The 14,607-nt window shown below is 43.5% G+C and overlaps 1 long non-coding RNA gene across 1 annotated transcript; it reads left to right on the top strand.

Annotated features, from left to right (window-relative positions):
• Window positions 1-3,245: 3,245 nt before the first annotated feature.
• Window positions 3,246-12,496, top strand: LOC130850423 (uncharacterized). Its single transcript, XR_009052881.1, has 4 exons — window positions 3,246-3,413; window positions 3,571-3,638; window positions 9,934-10,188; window positions 11,920-12,496. It is a non-coding gene; the product is annotated as an uncharacterized LOC130850423 (long non-coding RNA).
• Window positions 12,497-14,607: the final 2,111 nt, after the last annotated feature.

Genomic DNA, 14,607 nt, shown 5'->3' with positions numbered 1-14,607 from the left:
TTTGGAATTTTTTCTTTAATTACCTACTTAAAAGAAGAACATTTTCCTGATTATAAAATTAATGTAGCTTTGTGTTGGAAAATTAGAAAAATTCAGACAGGGAGAAAGAGAAACTAGTACCTCCCTAAACTCTTTATCCAGAGACCACTGTTAATATTTTTGTGTGTTTCCAATCAGTCTTTTTATCTGTCTTTTCATCCATCTATGTAAATAAAATTGTAGCTGTTCTTTTTTGTATGCTTTTAACCACCTCTTCCCCTTCACTTTATTCAATTATAAATGTAGTCCCATCATTGAACATTTTGGAAAGTATGCTTTTTGATAACTCCATTGTATTCAATTATTTGAAATTTAGCAGTAATTCTCCTATTGTTGAATGTTTTAGTGTTTATGATTTCTCACTAGTATAAATAGTGCTGTGATGAGAATGCTTGTCCACATGTCTTTTTAATTCCTAGAAGTAGAAATACTTGAGCAAAGGGCATTTGAGAATTTTGATTTGTATCATCAACTTGTTCTCCAGATAGTCTACCAATTTACATTCCCACCACCAGTATTGAAAAATTCTTGGTTCACTCTAGTCTTGCAGGCACTGACTATTACCATCTAAAAAAATCTTTGTGAATCTGAAGGCAGAAAAATGTTTCTTACTGTCATTTAATTTGCATTTATCTTATTACTAATAGTATTAAACACCTCTTCTCTTTTTTGCCTTTTTTATTTCTTTTGATAACTGCTTTTTGTTATTTGCACATTTTTTTCTATTTTAATTTTCTTCTTAATGGTTTGTTAGCTGTGTTACAAGGCTATTTTTCCAGTTTGTCATTGCCTTTTAATTTTGTATATGATGGTAATTGACACAGAACAGTTTACAATTTCAAATCTGTTCTTTTTCACTCTCTCTCTTTTTTTTTTTTTTTGATTCCTACCAAGCTTTTGTGCTTAGAAGGTCCTTCTCTATACATTCCATTTATTTACTGCTGCATAACTAATGACACCAAAACTTAATGACTTAAAACAATAATCGTTTCATTATATGTTACAGTTTTATAGATCAGGAAATTGGACAGGCTCCGCTGGTGATTTTTCTGCTCCACCTGATTTTGACAGAAATCATTCAGTGGACATCAGCTGGCAGATTAAGAGGCTCTAAAATGTGTCACCCATGTCTGGAGCCTTGTGGGGATGGCTGGAAGGCTGGGTTTAGCTGGGACTCTCCTCTGAGTACTTCCACGTGGACCATCTGATGTGGTGGCATTGGGGTAGTTAGAATTCTTACCATGGCAGCTCAGGACTCTAAAAGGGGGCCTTCGAGCAAACAACTGTAAGATTGTTTATGAAATTGCCCTGGACTATGTCAACTAGTCTATTAGTCAAAACAGTCTCAAGCCTGCCCAGGTTCAGGTGGTCTTCATGGGAGATGTATCATAGAATTTGTGGTCATATTTGAATATTGCCACTCTACCCCAAGATAAGTTAAATGCACACTTACATTTTCTTCTCTCGTTTACACTGCTTTTGCCACTGCAGCTGCTGCTTATTTTCTTTCTTTTTATAAACATAAACCCTTAATCCAGCAAGAAAATGTTTTTATACAGGCTTATAACAGGTTCAAATTTGAATATTTCCACCTAATAAATGATTTCACTATAACCTTTTCTTGAATAACCATCTTTTTGCTGATGGCTAACTACTATAGACATCAGGGCCTGTGTAAGTATTTTGTTAATAGAAGAAAAATACCCTTCACCTTTCTCTTGATTTTTCTGGCACTCTCCTCCCCAAGATAAAAGTGGAACCTCCTGGTTAAGTCTAGCTTTCAGTCTGGGGCTGCTAACCACGCCACTGACGCCAGGCTGGCCAGCAAGCATCTTTCCGGAAGGTCTGTCTCAGCTGGAAGGGCTCTGTGACTCTGGACCTGGTTGTTGACCTAACTCAGAGGGGCTCCTACTTTTCAATCTACTTTTTACAATAGCAGGCTCTCCCATCGCAGCAGAGCTGTGTGTCTTGGGCTGCTGCCCTGGGTGTGTCTGAGGTGCTTTTGTTGTTGTGATTCCAAGCGTAATAGTTCCTGGGAAAGATTGCTTCTGGGATGAAGTAACTTGACTGCTTCTAGTGGGAGAAGCATTAGCTCACTTTTATGAAGGTACTTAGCTCCTCTACACAAGGAGGGAGTTGTTTTCCCACCACTTCCCCCTCAATTGCTAGTTCTTGTCTCATGCTGGCTCCACCCTACATTCCTCCACCCCAGAGGGACCTCTGATCTGGCCTCCAGCTTCCTCCCCGACATCTCTGCTTCCTTCTCTCTACCACACAGAAACGCAGAGCTAAGCCCTGTGTCATAGGTCTCACAATGCTGTATTCTTCTGCGTGGCCATCCATTTATTAATACCCACGCACGCTCTTGCTCCAGTTGCTCCTGTTACCCACACCCCTTGTGTAGCCAATATTCTGGTAGCTTTACTACCTCATTTCATTCCACCTAACACTTTGGTGGCATGGCTACTATTATTCCCATTTTAGAGATAAGTGGATGTTTGACTGGAGAGAGGAATGCACTCGGCCATGTAGTTAGTAAGTGGCGGAGCAGGAATTTTCACCTCGGGGGTTTGCTTAATTTTTAAACACTGTGTGATACCTCCCCTCTTCTTTCATCCTAGTCCCCAGCTCCTCACTGTGGATGGGCGTGTTCACTTCTCCCTGAAAAAGAGGACACACAGCTGACACCGTGGGCCACAGGAGAAAGACACCTGCTTGAGGACACATAAGCCTGTCTGGCGGGAACATCTGACACTCAGTCCTCCTGAAAGTTTGCTCAGCTCACCCTTCTGCTTCTAGCCAACGCTTCCCGACAGGTAGCAAGCTCATCCTCTCAGGCAAGGCACAGCCGAGAGGACCGCGCTTCGGCGAACTGGCCCGCCCTCTGAAAACTCCAGGCCGTCTCCTCAGGGGAGTTTTCCCTGTAACTTCACTCTGTAGCTCCATGACTCATGTCTTCTTTTCAAGGCTCTTCCAGAGGAAATTTGCTTCCGCGATCCCTTCTGTGATCCGAGCCCAGAACACACTCTAGCCCTCTCTGGAGAGAAGCAGAATCGGAGAAGGAAGAGATTTCATAATGCAGGCAGTGTTGCTTGTTCACTGCTGAGGAATCTGAGTGTCGGTTTGTGTTTAACCTGGGTTGAGGGCCCAGCAGTGGGGGAAGGCCTGCGATAGGGAGAGGAAGGACTTGATGGGGAGGACTTCCGGGGAGGTAGGAGGTAGAAGAGTCAGAGGAGGCTCCCAGAGGCTGTGCCCTTTGCTCTCCTTTGGCACTTCTGAGAATACCAAAATTGACTCCTGAGCTTTCAGCACCTGTGGTCCTGCCAGATTTCAGAGAGTATGACTAGGAGAGAGACCGGCCTACCTGAAGTCAAGTGAGTGAATAATGAGTGATCAGTAGAACAGCAACTTCATCATCAAATTTAAGCTTAATGTAAATCTCTGAGAGGAAAACTCGCAGTCACATCTTCAGGATCAAAATTTTTTGACCTACTTCTCTTTGTAAAACTACTTTTTTTTTTTTTTCCTAAGGACTAGAAGATGTCAGCTTTTTCCAAAAGAACCTTTATAAACCCCCCAGAAGAGTCTCCAGGAAAGTTGTGAGTTGTAATTTTTTGATCATGAAAAAAAGCTTTGTATTCTTCAGAGGGAGTGATTGGTCAATTTTGTAATGGAGACTGAAACTGAGGCCAAATATCACTGTTCCAGTGTTGACATTTATCTGGAATTGGGATGTGCGTACCATTAAACCATGTGACACAGCATGCACTACAAGAAGGTTTTGGTTTCTTTGCTCTGGTGAGCCGACTTTAGTATTTTGCACGCTAGACGATTTCAGTGGGGCCTTGTTACTGTTTCATCCCACACAGATAATAATGATAGAGCCATTCTGAGTTAATGCTTTTGGAAGTCTTTATCTCTTCAACCAGATTGCTGCTCTGAGTAAGAAGATCCTTGACTTAACAATAGTTTGATTTCCTCAAGCTTAAAATTAGGAAAATTTTATTCATTTCCTCCCTAGAAAGGTCAAGGGACCAAACTTCTCTGTTGCAGACACTGTTGGTTGCCTGCCAGGGAGCTGTTTCCTTCTTTCCACCTTGCTATTAAGCCCTGATTTTGGTTGCCTTTCTTTGAGGGGTTGTGTCCTTTTTAGGAACTTAAACTATACCTAATCACAGAGGGTGAGACTTCATTGGTCTAGGTCAGTTGTGATGGCCTCACCTTGCCTAGTGAGTGTTTAAGCATGGGTGGATTGGGCTGATTCTTGCCAATGAGACATGGGGGATGTCTGATATAGGGACTAGGATGGGAACATTCCCTCTTTCTGTGTCTGAAGATTTTTGACAGCATGTGAAGCCTGACCTATAGCAGATCTTGCAACTGTAGGGGAAGGCTGCAGAAGAGCTAAGCTGGATCTATGATGTTTCTACGTCAATGAATTGAGCCACTCTGAAACTATCCTACCTCATGGGTAGCCTTCACGTGATACAAAATAATCAACATCCTTATTGTTCTTAGCCGCTTGTAGTTAGATCTTCTACCCTTTGCTGTCCAAAGCATCTTACACAGCCTTTGTTTAAAAAGTGGAAGCTGATGTTGGTTGGGGAAGTCAAGGCAAAAAGCTCCTTTCTCAGCAAGTATAATGAGAAAGGAGCGAGCCATGTTTGACCAGCAGTTCTGGCCTCTCTGTCTACTAAGGCAGCTTCTCTGCTAATACCCTTCAAAGACCTGCATGGTGGGAAAACTAATTCCTAAGCTTGAGTTGATTCAAAAGAGAATACGTCCAAGAAGTAGCAAAGAAACTGACATCTGACAGGAGGCAGAACCCATTGTTGATAGCTTTCTGCACACCAAGAAGAGATTCCAGCCAAGTGCGCATAACTGCTTGTGGCTAATTTTGCACAAAAATGGTTTCAAAATGTGACCCTCTTCTTGCCGAGTTGAGACTCAGGTGAGGATCTAGTGAGGGATGGAGAGTATGTGGTAGTGAGGGATGGAGAGTATGTGGTAGTGAGGGATGGAGAGTATGTGGTAGTGGGGTGGAGCGGGGCAGCAGCTCTGTAGCTCAGCGCAGGGCCAGGCTGATAAGCAGACATCAGAGTTGAGGGAGCAATGCGAGCTATGTTGGGGTTTCAAGCCTGAATACATTTATCAATTTAACTGACATTCACTGAGTACGTGGTGCATGTCACGCACTCTGTGAGGTACCTGAGAAAAAAGAAAACATGTTCCTTGTGGGCAATGGGAACATACAGCCTAATATACAGTCCAGCCATTAGGGAGCCACTCCAGCCCCCTGGTGGTTTGAACATCTCCTCCCACTCATAACTTACGGCAGCCCGGAGTGTAAATGCGTAAATACACAAATACCAGCCGCTCTTACAAATATCCCACGTGATTTCCTCGTTATCAAGATTAAGAAATGTAGCATTTTAAGTCTCTGAAGCGTTATCAGTTCTCCAGAGAAGACATACAGGTGGCCACAAGGCACGTGTAAAGATGCCCAACATCGCTAATTATTACAGAATTGCAAATCAAAAGGACGATGAGTTCGACCACACTGGTCAGAATGGCCATTATCAGAAAGTCTACAAATAATAAGTGCTGGAGAGGGTGTGGAAAAAAGGAAACCCTCCTACACTGTTGGTGGGAATGTACAAGGGTGAGTCAAAAATTATCCACACTCCAGTTATATTAAAACTTCAATAAATTCTACAGCCAGGGTGCAGATATTTTTTACTCACCCTCATAAATTGGTGCAGTCGCTATGGAGAACAGCCTGGAGGTTCCTTAAAAAACTAAAAATAGAGCTACGATATGATCCTACAATCCCACTCCTGACATATACCTGGAGAAAAACATAATTCAGAAAGATACATGCACCCCAGTGCTCATTGCAGCGCTATTTACAATAGCCAGGACATGACAGCAACCTAAATGTCCATCAACAGATGAATGATAGAGAAGATGTGGTACCTATATAAAATGGAATATTACTCAGCCATAAAAAGAATGAGATAATGTCATTTGCAGCCCCATGGATGCAACTAGAGATTATCATACTAAGTGAAGTAAGCCAGAAAGAGACAGATACACAAATTCGCTTATATGTGGAATATAAAAAAAGGGTACAAGTAAACTTATTTACAAAACAGAAACAGTCACAGATGTAGAAAACAAACATGGTTACCAAAGGGGAGGGAAAGGGAGGGGGCAAATTAGGAGGTTGGGATTAAAATATACACACTTCTATATGTAAAATAACCAAGAAAGACCTACTGTATAGCATAGGGAACTATATTCAGTATCTGGTAATAACCTATAATGAAAAAGAATCTGAAAAACTATATATAATTGAATCACTTTGCTGTACATCTGAAACATTGTAAATCAACTATACTTCAATTAAAAAAAATAAATAGAGTGAACAAGCACCCTTCCTGTGAGCCAGATGGTGTGGGGCATACAAAGGTAAATGAGAAATCCTGAACTTCCAGGAAACCACAGCTCAGGTAGGGGTATATAATTTGCACACTGAAAGTCGGAGCAAACAACTAGGTGAAAAGGAAGCATTTGAATGGTGCAGATAATAAGTGCTAGGGAAGCTGAATTCAATTCCACACATATTTGTGGAGTACTTCAGTGTGTCAAGTACTGAGTCAGGTCCCTGGGACACAAGAGTGAAAAAGTTCAATTCCTACTCTTCCTGGAGCTAACTGTGCAATAGTAATGATACAGTAGTATTAGTCATACTGAAACTTTGCACCTCAGATTGGGACTTGAACCCACAAGGCCAGGACTCGAACCTGGCCAGAAGCCAAGGTCTTCCAACTGAGATCACACACCTGGTCTCAGGACTTAATGAAGCTCAGGTCTTTGATGTCTCATCACAGAAAGAATTCAGTGAGAAACAAAGTGATAGGTAAGAAGTGGATTTATTTAGAGAGAAACACATGCCACAGAGTGTGGGCCATTTCAGAAGGTGAGACAGGCACCAGGGTATGGGGTTGTCAGTTTTTATAGGGGTAGGTAATTTCATAGGCTAATGAGTGGGAGGAATAGTCCAGCTATTTCAGGAAGGAGTGGGGATTTATAGGAATTGGGCCACCGCCCACTTTTTGATCCTTATGGTCAGCCTTGAAACTGTCATGGCGCCTGTGGGTGTGTCATTGAGCTTGCTGATGTGCTACAGTGAGGCTCAAGGTCTAGTGGAAGTTGACTTGTCCGCCATCTTGGACCCACTTGGTTCTAACCAGTTTATGTCACCTCCACAGGCTATGTCATTCTTTCAAAGGTTGTGCACTGTCCCCTTCCCTCCTGTTTCAATATCAGCTAACACTTATGAAGCCCTAATTATTATCATACATTTCTATGTGCTTTTCATATAACATCTCATTTATTGGTTAGCTCTATGAGGTAGGCATTAATATTATCCCCATTTTAGAGACAAGGAAACTGAGGCAGGAAAAGTAACTTTCCCAAGATCACAGAGTTAGTACGGTAGGTAAGAGATCAGTGAAGAATCTAACAATGTATCGATTTTACCTGTAATAGATTTAGATATGGGAAAGCTATGTTCTTTAGGCACAAGAGACATGGTAACAAATGGACAGCTAGCCCCTTATGGGACAAGTAGGTTAAAGTGCCTACACATTCTCCCGGCACTGCTGGAACCACAGAGCCTCAGTGGTGTCACTGGCACACAGTTGTGCCTGCTGCTATGGAAAACAGAGCCCTCAGGAAAGAAAATGGTAGCAGAGCAGCAGCTTTCTTCTGTCCACATGCACTGAGCTGAACTGAGGTTTACTGAGGACATTTGGTTCTGGGACACCTGGAGTTAGAATCCCAGGGAAAATTACAGTTGAACCAGGGGGTAAATCTCCCTAAGTATGTAATCTAATTAAAGCCATCAACACCAGCCAATGAATGACAGCAGGGCTGCTTGGCATCCTACATCGGGCTCTGCTTCCCATGGACCTGAAGGTAAACTGAGAAGTGTGGGGAAGGCAGTTTCTTATCTGCATTATCTTCTCTTCTTGAGGGACCCAATACATCCCTTCCGATCCTAGGTCATCTTTTAAAAATGATACTACCCATTATCAGTCTTACCTTGAGGTGGCTGTGATATTGTAATTTGTAACAATAAATATATTTTCAGTCTTTATTCCCTTTCCTGGCACAGAGTTCCTAAAACCCTTGGAATTTCCCAAGCGATAAGAGTCATAAAGGTGAAAAGAGTGCTTTGTTATTCACAACAAGGTTCTTTCAACCACACCTGAATTTGTTAATGAGTTGAATTTTGGGAAAGCACCTTGATAACCACTCAATAGGGGCTGGTGGCCAGGAGAACCAATGACCTGATTAGAAGTTTGGCACTTTTAGCCCTTTTTCCACCTCTGCAGAGAGGAGGGGGTCTTGGCTTTGAATCAATCACCAGTGGCCAATGTATCTATGTAATGAAGCCTCCATAAAAGTCCCTAAGCATGATATTCAGAGAGCTTCCAGGCTGGTGACCAAGAATGCATGCAGGGAGAGTGGCACAGCCCAAACTCCCAGGGGACAGAAGCCCCTGTGCTAGGAATTTTTCTAGACCTCGCCTTATATCTCTTTTCATATCAGAAGTCAGTAATAATAAACTTTTCCTGAATCCTGTCAGCTACTCTAGTAAATTATCAAACCTGGGGTTGAGGGTTGCGTAGGTCAGTCAGAGCCCAGGTGAAAACCTGGACTTCTGAGTGGTATCTGAAGTGGGGGCAGTCCTGTGGGACTGAGCCCTTAATCAGTGAGATTTGATGCTGTCTCTAGGTTGATAGTCTCAGAACTGAGTTAAATTGTCGGACACCCAGCTAGTGTTGGAGAATCACGTGGTGTGGGGAGGAAACCCTACACACTAGGAGTACAAACGTCTTCTGTGAATAGAGAAGGAAACAGCAGCATTTGACCTACATTCGCTAGAGGTTAGTCTGTCACCTACTACACCATGGACATCTCTAAAATGAGTAGTTTCTTTAGACTGTAAGGACATATTTCTGCCCCAGGAACTGAACTCTTGAATTCAGCATGATGCCCAATCTGCATGCTGTACATTTCTCTTCATTCCTGGTACATTTCACACCTCATTCTGCTGGAAGAAACCAATTAACCCCGACCTCACTCCACACACACACACACCCCCACACCCCCACACCAAAACTAACAATATATCCCTAGATGTTTCTAGAGTCCCCTGATTAGAAGAAAATGTTCTTCAGCCTCCAGGAAGGACCTGTGATGGACAAATAGGAAGGAGATTCAGAAAGCAAGGGATACATTTCTCTTGAAGCATCTATTCTATTCTATTCTATTCTATTCTATTCTATTCTATTCTATTCTATTCTATTCTACAGTGTTTAGTGAGGTCCTACTTGGTCTCAAGCTCTGTGCCAGGAACTAGAGACACAGAGAGGAATAAGATTAACATGGTCTGTGCTCTCAGGGGTTTTCAGTCCACTGAAGGCAACAGAATATTCAATTATACATTCAAATAAGTACAGCAAAGGATAAAATATAGATATATGACAGAGGCAACGTGTGTGGAGAAAACCTAACTATACTTTTGTGGTCAAGGAAAGAGGTCACATTTAAAGCAGGACCTGAGGCTCGAGGAGTCAGTCCTGGAGAATCTTTCCAGGTAGGGCAAACACTTTCCTTTGAGACAGTGTGGTAAAGAGAAACTTGAGTGTTCAAGAAATGAATGAAGATGGGTCCTGCAGCTGGGACATTGAGGGGAAGGAGAGAATGAAGAAGTGGGATTGAAGAAGCAGGCAGAAGCCCCGGGAAGGATTTTGCATTTTATTTCAAGTGCAGTGAGAAGTTACAGGAAGGCAATGTGTAATGACAATTCCTCCTTCTCAGAAGCTGTGTAACATTGCTCCTAGAGCGAAGGGGAGAAGACTTGAGGGGAGAGTGATGAGGGAGAAGCATCCAGTTTCCTCTGAAACCTCTGGGCTTTTGAAAACACTGTGCCTGGCTATACATGATGCTGTCACGTGTGGAGTTTACAGTTCCAGTATTAGCAGTGTTAATGTAATGAGACGGCCTTCAAAGGAGAACTTGAAGAATGAATGTTTTAAAAGGAAGTTCTGAATGGAGTAACTGTGACATCTTCAGGTAAGACTCATTTCCCACTGAACTTCCTCTAGTGGAACAGCCAGAGTGAGGCAGTGTCAAAATAAATACATATTTATTGAGCAATCACTCCATGCTTCGTCCTGTGGTAGATGCTGTGGTGGCTGCAAAAACACATCGATGGTCCCTGTCCTTAAGGACTTGAAAAGATATTATAGAGGGGATGGCAGAAGGGTCCGTCAGAAGAATCCCATAACAATCAGCCAAAGTGTGTATAACCTCCATTTGGGGTTTCTATTTGACATCTCGCAACATAGAATTCAAAGCGGTCAAGGGATAAGGATTGGGAGGAGTAGCTTACAAATCGTTAGTGAGGCTGAGCCAAGCAAACAGGTAAGCAAGAATGCTAAGATTCTCCTCACATGCTGTTATTCCTTCCCGCAGGATCATTCCAGACACCTGGAATAGAGCAGCTAAAACTGGGATGTCCTTTCCTTGCACACCCTATGCTTTTATCATTAGCCGTAAACTTGTGCAAACATTGGAAATCCTGGTTATCATGGTTATTTCCCAGACTTTGGAAGTCCAAAGAAACAATCACTTTAGTTTTTTCATAGGAATGGGCCCCTGTCCCCGGAGTCATACTGCCCCTTTAGGGTACCCACCAGGGATTAGGAAGAAGAGCAGGGTTGCACAGAGCTTGTGCAGAGAAAACTTGGGTGCTCAGGCTTAACTGCCACTGAGGTTGTAGGCTGGTGTGGTAGAAGTCAGAGTCTGGGCCTGTCACCTCAAGAAAGACATTTGATCTTATTCTGATTCAAATGACAAAGTTGCACCTGATAAACTCCAACAAATGATGTCTCACTCCAACTAGTTCCAGATTCCAGGAGAAGTGGGGTCATCTAGTTTTTCCCTCTCCTGGTCATGAAGTAGAAAACTCAGGAGACGGCTGTTAACAAGGAGTTGAAGCTGTGACCCAAAGCACACAGTGGAGTGTTAAGACCTCTCTTTGAATCTGGGTTCCTTCCTGTACTAGTTGTGTGGTGCTGAATGAGTTAACCCCTTTGAACCAAAGTTTCCTGATCAATAGAGTTAATTTAGTGTCTGCAGACTAAGCTATTGAAGAGGAAAAATGATATAAAATACATGAAAGGGCTGAGTAAGGCACAGAGTATTACACAGATGCAAATGGGTCACATCACACATCGTGCTAAGGCAGGTGACAAGGGTAACAGCTGCCTTCCCCAACTCAGCTGCCACAAACCCTCTGTGGGGAGATCCAGAGTCTAAAGATCCATGGTTTCTCATTTCATTTTACCCACCTGATGCTGTAGGCATAGGGCCTAGTGCTTAGAATTTTTCAAAGGTCTATTAAAATATTTGAGACGTGAGACAGGTAAAAAATATACCTTCAAAACATGAAAACTGCAATATTGAAAAAAGGAAGTGTATGGTTCAGTAAATGTCTACAGAAATGTTTCTTTCACTTAGTCCACTGCAACACAACCTACCTCAAACCGAGTTGTGTATCAGTTGTTTAACATGTGATAAGGGTGCATCTTAATTACAATGCAAGGTAGGATCTCTAAAAGGAAGTTCTTAGAGCCTGCGTGGTATTCGGCAGCCCTGTCTATGTCAATGGAGAATGTTAACCAGGAACAAAGGCCTTTTCTCTTTCTCTAGCTTAAACCCACATTCATCTGTTACAATCTGGCATCACATCTATTTTTAACTGCATCGTAAATGCTCTTTTCATTTCTTTTCTTCCCCTAGTGTCCTGCAACTTATCCACAGAAGCTACAGAAGATGAACCAGCTCCAGTTTTACTCAATCCAAGATTAGATATCCCCACTTTCTGTACATTTTGAGGAAGGTTTATACTTCAGGAAGGTCACCTCCCATTTCCTTCTCCCTATCACCCCTTCTTGTCCTTCTGTTCTCATGCTGTGTGGCATCCACGGGACTCTGGTTATTTGCAGGTATGCACTGAACTGTGAGAAGGCTCATTGATCAGGTGGGCCTGAGTGGGAGCTAATAGGCTTTGTGAAAACAGTTGGACAACACATCAGTCTGTCTTCTTGCCTCTGACACCTCTGACACTTCACTGTCTGACCCTGGGCAAGCCCCTTCCCTGTCTGCTCTTCCATTGGCTTATCTGTGCACTGAGATGTGTAACATCTAGGAAGGTGGATAACCAATAAACCCAGCTTTTATGTACTGTGCTCCTGATTGCAGTTCCGAATGGCTGTCACTCAAGTGAGTGCCTTAGACCCTCAGTAGGTAGGCACTTCCACAACCTGCTCCAAGGAAGAGGTCAGGCTTCAGCTAACTTCTTATTCCTTTCTTCCAAGTTGACAAAACTTTTCAAGTTTGGAAAGCAGTCTGATGGACTTGCCTGATTACGTGTTGTTTACATTGTATGATTAAACCCCAAATGTAACAACACTCTTTCATCTCAGGAACAGAAAGCCACTTGACATTTGTTTTTCCCCAATTAATCACCCACTTTTCCTGCAGGGCTAACTGTGTCGGGAGATGAGGGAAGGTGGGCGTCTGAGTTACCCACGCTGCTGGCTGCCTCGCCGCTGGCACCCACTAGCTGTGCTCTGCCTTGCTGATGGGCCCCGGGTTTGGTTCAGGTGTTGGTGTCCACACTCTTCGGGGGAAGACAGGTCCCTACCTAGCCCAGGAGGTGGGAGAATAGGGATTGATAATTTGGTCACAGTAATTCCATTCCTTTTGTCTGTAATTTTGTGCTGTCATTCTATCCATTACAATGTGAAAGGAAATCTGCTAGCCTGGAGGAAACTATAGGGAAAGTTTTTCTTGTTCTTTGAAAGGGATGCAAGGTAGGAATGCGCCCTCTTTTCCTGCCTCCCTGTGTCACTGTGCGCGTCTACAGGGCTTGGAACTGTACCAGTGATCTGGATACAGGAGCACAAATACCTACAAGCTGAGGATGGTAGAGGGAAAATGGAAAGAACCTCCTTGGTGACATCTTGGAGCCACTCATCTTTGGGACTTCTCTGCTTTGGAAGCTCTTATGGTGAGAGAGAATGATTTGTCCTATTGCCCAGGGCCACATCTGGTTGGGGTCACTGTTATAAAAGCCTGCTAACAGCTGAATGAAGCTGCCTCTTTGGTGCTCATGTTTCCCTTTCTGCTTGGAGAGGATTTGGGAGAAGGTACCCCAAAGGCAGAGGTACCTCAGAGGGCAGCCTCATACCAGAGCTTTTTAAACCAGTCTACAGTGTAGCGCTAAGTGTGTAGGGTTGGGGGGAGTGGAAATCCCCTATAGGATTGGGAAGTAAAGCCTAAACCTGCAACCAAGAAGCTGAAATTTATTTGACCTTTTATATCTTTCACTTTGATTTCATGTGAAATTTTCATTGTTTCCTAATACCTTTTTTCCATGTAAAATTAATATTTTACCTACTTAGCAGTTAAATTATTTAATTTCTCCTACCCTGCAAATTTTCAATGTGAATTAATGCTGGACTGACCCCTGGCAATGTGTCTCACATGATACTAATGGGCAGGGCATCTGCTTCCAGAAGGTGTGTGTGGACAGAACCTGCAAAGGCCCATAGGATTATTGTTGCAAACGTGGAAGAGGTCAGGGCAAGAGGAAGTATGTGGGGAAGCTGTAGCAACTTTCCCTCCCTCTGAATCCTCACCCTAGAAACTCTAGGCAGGTGATGGTGACACAAGCCACGCACCAACCACATTCCTGCTTTGATAAGGTTTGTGTAGGTGAATTCCTGGGCTGCACAGGTGACTCCTGAAAGGGTTGAGTCATTAAGTGCAAGAACCCAAGTGACTTGCCCCAGGCTGTTGCTCAATGTCAGGGATGGGGTCTCCCTTCCACTGTGCTTCACCCACCCTGACAGGCTGTCACTTCAATCAGATGTGAAAGGGTAAACCACTGACATCATTTTGGTAAGATCTTCCTGTGTCCCTTCCACCCAAGTCTAAACTCTTCTTTTGTGAAAGCCCCCAAGAATATCAGCTCAGGGAAGCCAGGGACTTTGCTTCTTCTGTTTCCTGCTGGATCCTCAGTGCCTCTTACAGTGTCTGGCACATAGTATACGCTTCATAAATGTTTTTTGAATGACTGACTTTGAAGACATCAGGTTAGGAATACTTTGAAGGCCATTCTATAGCAGGAGAGAGGAAAGTCCTTTGAGACTTGGGATGATAGGAACAGAGAGGAACGAATGAAGATGGGGCCTTGGAAACCCAGGCGCAGATCTCAGAAGGCATCTGAGGAAGGAGCTGCTGGAGGAGGCAGGGGTGTGTATCTGAGGACGGCCCACTGGAAGAGATGCCGCGCAAGCTCTCATGAGCCTCGTGGGAGGACACAGTTTACCTTTACCTGTGTGAGGACCTCCGTGGCCTGGGTGGAGGGTGTAGGCCAGGTAATGCTCTTGTGACCTAGGACAGGACTGTGGTCCATCCCCT

The sequence above is a fragment of the Hippopotamus amphibius genome, chromosome 3 (assembly GCF_030028045.1).
Source record: "Hippopotamus amphibius kiboko isolate mHipAmp2 chromosome 3, mHipAmp2.hap2, whole genome shotgun sequence".
In the NCBI taxonomy this organism is placed as follows: domain Eukaryota; kingdom Metazoa; phylum Chordata; class Mammalia; order Artiodactyla; family Hippopotamidae; genus Hippopotamus; species Hippopotamus amphibius.
Note: the sequence above shows the minus strand (reverse complement) of the source record. Positions and strands in the feature narration are given on the sequence as shown.